This window comes from Dermacentor andersoni, chromosome 9 (genome assembly GCF_023375885.2).
Source record: "Dermacentor andersoni chromosome 9, qqDerAnde1_hic_scaffold, whole genome shotgun sequence".
NCBI classification, from domain to species: domain Eukaryota; kingdom Metazoa; phylum Arthropoda; class Arachnida; order Ixodida; family Ixodidae; genus Dermacentor; species Dermacentor andersoni.
This window is the reverse complement of record NC_092822.1, coordinates 24938244-24944169: the sequence shown is the minus strand read 5'-3', so window position 1 is coordinate 24944169 and position 5926 is coordinate 24938244.

The following is a 5926-nucleotide window of genomic DNA, read 5'->3' as shown; positions in this document are numbered from 1 at the left end:
GTTGACGCATATGCGTAAAGCGAGGTGACGTCAGTCAGAACTGGTTTGGTCCTCGTGTGATCGGCGCATGTCATTACCCCAGCAAATGACAATAGAAGGAGCGTGACCACCTGCTACAGAAACGGCTTCTCATAGCGCAGGAATGCAACCGTAAAGCTGATTGCTGATTCCGAGCAAGTGATCGATCTGCTTCCAGGAAAGAATATAACTTGTCACAGCCAACACCTTCCCGCAAAATATAAAAAAGTAATTAAAAAAATAAAAACACACTTCGTGGGAGCAAGCCTGCGCGCACATTCCGAACACAATTCGCGCACCACTGCAAATGAAACGCGAGGAGCAAAATTTCATGATTTAAAGGCAAGGAAGTCGGCCTGAGATTGTGCCTCTGGCCTGATACTCTAGCACAGGGAAAAAGGAAAAGGACAAAAAGAAAGTCACGAAAGAGGATGAGAATAGGAATAAGGAATGCGTACGTAGAATAACCACATAGTGGTTTGCTTGAAGGGACTAACAACGCATTTTTGAGGACCCAGTTTCTAATGGCGCAACAAAAGAAGCTCACACTCGGTAGTGAGCGTTTACACCTGCCGCGGTTACTTCCAAATACGTGTGGATATCTTGAAAGCAGAAATTTTCGATCATAGCAGCCTGTAAAAAAAGAACGGAAGACTCCTTCCTCCAGCAACGCTGAGAAGTGAGAGCGATGCCGATAACCCGCCTCGCAAATTGTGAAAGCCGTCCGTCGTTCTGCATTTAGAACACCGAGTGCAACTGTGGTTAACCCCCTTTAGTTTGACTTTCTTAACAGCTTCGGAAAAGAAAAAGCTGGTACAGTAAAGTTGCGTTGTTGTACATACCTTTATTGTATTTGTATCGCGTTTTTCTCCCCATGTTCACGCCTACATCATGGCTCGCTGGCACCCCGCATTGTTAGTCGTTCGACAGACGAGCCAGGACAACTAATCGAAAACGAAGGTGAAGGCAGCGCCCATTTTTATACTCGCTACAAATGAAGTCTGATCTGCCCTTTGTAAGTTAGAAAAAAAAACTGATATTAGAAAGAACTGTTTACTTCATTTAAATACTAATAAAGAAGACCAGGAACCGCATTAGTAGAAGGTAACGTGACAGGTCGCTTATGCTCTTCATGCTTCTGCCACGTGCGGTACCAAATGTCATTTTTTCGCGACTTTTACTGAAGAATTAGAAATATTGACCCTATTCATGGCGATCTCGTGGGCGCCGCCATATTTGATCACGTGGTGACGTGTCCATGGCTTGACTTGGATGTGCATGACGCCCTGGTTTGGCTCAGCAAACCCCTATTTCGGCAGATATTGTAGACAGTGATTGGCTGGACGACACCGAGCTTTCGCCCAAGCCCCAGAGAACATGTAAGCGCTTTAGGAGTGCATTATGCCTTGTTCAAACGGCACGAGAAGCGTACATGGTGCTTGTATTAAACGCGGAGCTAGAAATGTATTCGAAGCTGTTCAAACATTCTGGTTATAAAATAAATCATAATCAGTGTGTTTCGCTCTTCGTTCTTTATTTGGCAAACCCATTAATGAAGCAGCTTGTCGTGTTTCTGACTCGTTAATGTTCCTCGGTGCCGCCACTATCTGATTGTGAATTTTCTGCTTAGTCGCTCGCGGGTGTGCTCAGCTGCGATAGAGTTGCTCTTGTGGCGTCCAAGGGCATGGAACACAGATGTGCTGTACTTCGTGACAGCTGGTAGCGAAGACGTATTATCGCAAGTCACTAGGTTGCTTTGTGGATCGTCACGAAACGTTCACCACCTTCGAACATCCGTGTGCTGTCGGTGATGGAACACAGATGTACTGTACTTCGTGACAGCTGGTAGCGAAGACGTATTATCGCCAGTCACTAGGTTGCTTTGTGGATCGTCACGAAACGTTCACCACCTTCGAACATCCGTGTGCTGTCGGTGTAGTCACCGGCACCCAAGCTTCGGCGCGTACATTCAGGTGCGCGCCCATTGACTTGACACGTTGGCGATAGAGTGGGCGTACGTTGGCGTGTCAGTCTGGGTTGACGCACGTAGATGACGTTCGAGAAATTAACTATTCCAGAATGCGACGCTATTCCCTTTTTCGCTGTGTAGCATGCGGTGCCTACTCTTGCCGACGTTCCTGAGCTGAAGCTCTTCTTTTTTTAAAGTTAGCGATACAACGCTGACGGATGGGCAAATCTCTCTATCCTCGAGAAAAGCCGTACATCTCGAGGTGCCGGTAACGCAGACATTTGTCGTAAAAAAATTAAATTATGGGGCTTTACGTGCCAAAACCACTTTCTGATTATGAGGCACGGCGTAGTGGAGGACTCCAGAAATTTTGACCCCCTGGGGTTCTTTAACATGCACCTAAACCCTGTACTCCCATTTGTAGTAGCGGTACATGAACTTTGCCACGCAAATGCATTTCATTCCCTCATCAGCCGGGGTGGCGTAGTGATTTTGGTGGGGCGTTGCTAAGCCGGAGGCTGCGGGAACGAATCCCGGCCTCGGCGGCCGCATTTCTATGGGGAGAAATGCAAAAACGCCCGTGCATTGCGTGCACGTGAAAGTACCCTAGAAAAAAAATTAAATTATTGGGTTTTACGTGCCAAAACCACTTTCTGATTATGAGGCACGCCGTAGTGGGGGACTCCGGAAATTTCGACCACCTGGGGTTCTTTAACGTGCACCTAAATCTAAGTACACGGGTGTTTTCGCATTTCGCCCCCATGGATATGCGGCCGCCGAGGCCGGGATTCGATCCCGCGACCTCGTGCTCAGCAGCAAGCCTAACACCATAGCCACTGAGCAACCACGGCGGGTGAACCACCCTAGGTGGTCAGCATTAACCCGGAGTTCCCCACTACGACGTGCCTTATAACCATGACCAACTTCTGCACACGTCTCCCGTCACCCGCTAAACATTTTGCAGCCTTAATGAAGCCCAGTGCATTACTGAACACGCCGTTCCATTTCCTAAAGCTGATCGCGCAGTGACGGGGCAGAAGTGGTAATGGTTTTGTATTCGTGTGGTTCCGCTGAGGCAACGTGCGACGCGCCGCCGAAAGCGCCATCTGGTTCCTCTAGAGCAAACTTCTGCGCGAAAAGTTTAAATAAATCAACGTTTAATGAGAAAGACGGGGCTCCTTTTAGCCAGTACGAAAGGCAATCTTTCCGTCAGCGGGGTTATATCGATTCGTGTTCTGAGCGTCGTCCTGTCGCTTCAAAGACTCGAGTCTGGTCCCTTGCTCTTCAAACAGTCCGTAACAGCCCTTCTAGTCGTTGCCAGCTGTGTGGTCACGCATTACTAACAAAACAAAATAAAGCACGTTCAACATAAACATGCCGAGTGTGACTTGATAGGGCGAAACACGGCGTACAAGTTGCGACTTTGCTAGGACAAATATGACTCCGTACATTGTGAATGACCTATGGTGCCCTTATAGATGGCGCTGAGGAAATAGTTGAATCGAGACACACATTTTTCTGTTAAATATAACACATGTAATTGTTAGAGTTGTGTAATAGTAGATGATTGGTAGCGTTAGGAAAAACAACAACAACAAAAGAAACTTCTGATCGGGATTCGAACTACAGACCACACCATGGCAGGCAGATGTCTGTGTAAGCCGCATTACATTCACGGGAGTGAAAGTTGCTTTGGCCTCAGTTTACATCGCACATGGTTTAGGTCAAAAGGAAATTAAGAGGTTTCTCTCTATTTCCTTAGTTTCTTAAGTTCCTACACTAATGCGTAAGCAATCTTTAGCCTGCACCCCAACAAAATCTGTCCGTCCCGTGGCGCCTAATATCTGCAAAATAAATGCATAATCGGTCAACTTAACACGTGTAATCGTTATAGTAGTCTAATGGCAGACTGGCAGCGTCAGAAGAAAAAAAAAATGTGGTGACGTCGCTGTGGCCACTTCAAGGTTGTAACAAAAACGAAAAAGAAAATAAGCACACCGTCACAAAAACATTTGTGTCGGTGTTTCGGCTTAGTTGATACGATATATCTGCAAAATTAATGCATATAAGGAAGCTAATACACGTACTTGTTATAACAGTCTAGAAGTAGACGATTGGTAGCGATGGGTATACATGTATAAGCTAGCTAAATAAATAAGCAAAAGCGAAGTAGCAGCCGAAGCGAAGAATGGCTACGCGCTAGTAGACAATGCTGAGAATTTTATGTGCATTTTTTCTTGACTCAACTATGCAGTATGCCAGTGCTAGTGGATAGTTTGCGTCATTACATTATTCAGGGGTGATGGTGTAAAATGTCAAGCCTGACGCAGTACAGCAGGTAGCAGGTCACGTTCACAGTTGCATATTGAAACCAGCCAATAGGATGTGTCTCTCGGTGTGCCTTTTCAGAAGTATGTGTCGCTGCTAATGCGGGTCCGTGACGTATATAAACGAGATATCGCGTGCATCCATTTGTAGTACTGTGCTTGCTCTAACCCATTGTGTGGTTCTATCACTATACGAACATGAACGCATCACTTTTGTGCTTTCTTATTCTCAATTTAATCTTAGGTGTTTCCGCTGGGTCTTCAACTACAACTGTAAGTGCGCTTCTTTTCTTTCCTTTTCAATCTGGTTTCCATATCTTCAATTTCGCGCACACTAATTCCCCTTGCCAGGTTAAGCGTTATCGTAGACTAGGTCTGCTTGAAAAGTAACATGACTCGTATCACTGGCACCTTGTTTATATGCCAAACTGCACATTGCTAAGTGCGCTCTTGAACATAAATTTCCTGCAGTTTAACAAATAGTTCAATCCTTCCCTACACCACCTCTGTGTACTGCTGGGAGAGTTGTTCCTGTATATTCTGGGCTCATCCATATGTATAACAGGAACATTCCAAACATTTCAACCTACATGTTTGTCGCATATCAGGCTAGCAAGGAGAAGTAAATATACTGATCTTTATAGTGATTATAGCCGATAAATACGCCTATTAAGCGTATAAATTACCTGATTACCATGCATACCATCTCCGGCGGGAAGGCCGAATAGATGATGGCATAGTGTGCTTGTAAAATACAACACGACAACAGAAAAAGTAAAAATTAAATATAACTTTTGGGGTTTTACGTCCCAAAACCACTTTCTGATTAGGAGGCACACCGTAGTGGAGGACTCCGGAGATTTCGACTTCCTGGGATTCTTTAACGTTCACCTAAGTCTAAGTACACGGTTGTTTTCACATTTCGCCCCCATCGAAATACGGCCGCCGTGGCCGGGATTCGATCCCGCGATCTCGTGCTCAGCAGCCCAACACCATAGCTACTGAGCAACTACGGCGGGTTACCGAAAAATTAGGTAATTGCTTAAATAATGGAGGTATTATCCATTGTGCGAATGTAACACCCGGTAGATTGACTTTTTCGACATGAAAAATATCGACGAGCTTACACAAAAATGTGATCGGGATGCTTTATAGCTCGTGGGACAGAATTATAAAACTTAATACAATAGTATGACAGAATTAAAAACATAAAACTAATAAGAAATCGGAGGACACTCAAGCACTTATGTATTGTGAATACGCAAGCATCAATGTCCAATTGAATGCCGCGTAGGGGTCTTTCGAAGTCTGAACTCCTCGAGGGCAAGCGAGCGCGTTGAGACGCTTGAACACAATGCCGGAGCACTTCGATCCGTGACGTCATGCTACCTTTCCCGAGTGCCACGTAACCTCATGAGGGTCCGCTCCCCAGTAGCAGCGGTGATTTTGACGTCAGCCCTTTCGTCATGCTAGGCTTGGCTGTCCGAGCAGCATGATGTGATAAAGCAGAGTGCACAGGCTTGCCATGGTTTAGCCCAGTGGATAAGACACTCTGCTCCTGAGCAGGGGCTTGTAGGCTCGAAACTTACTAGCGCCATTGCTTTTCGTTTAG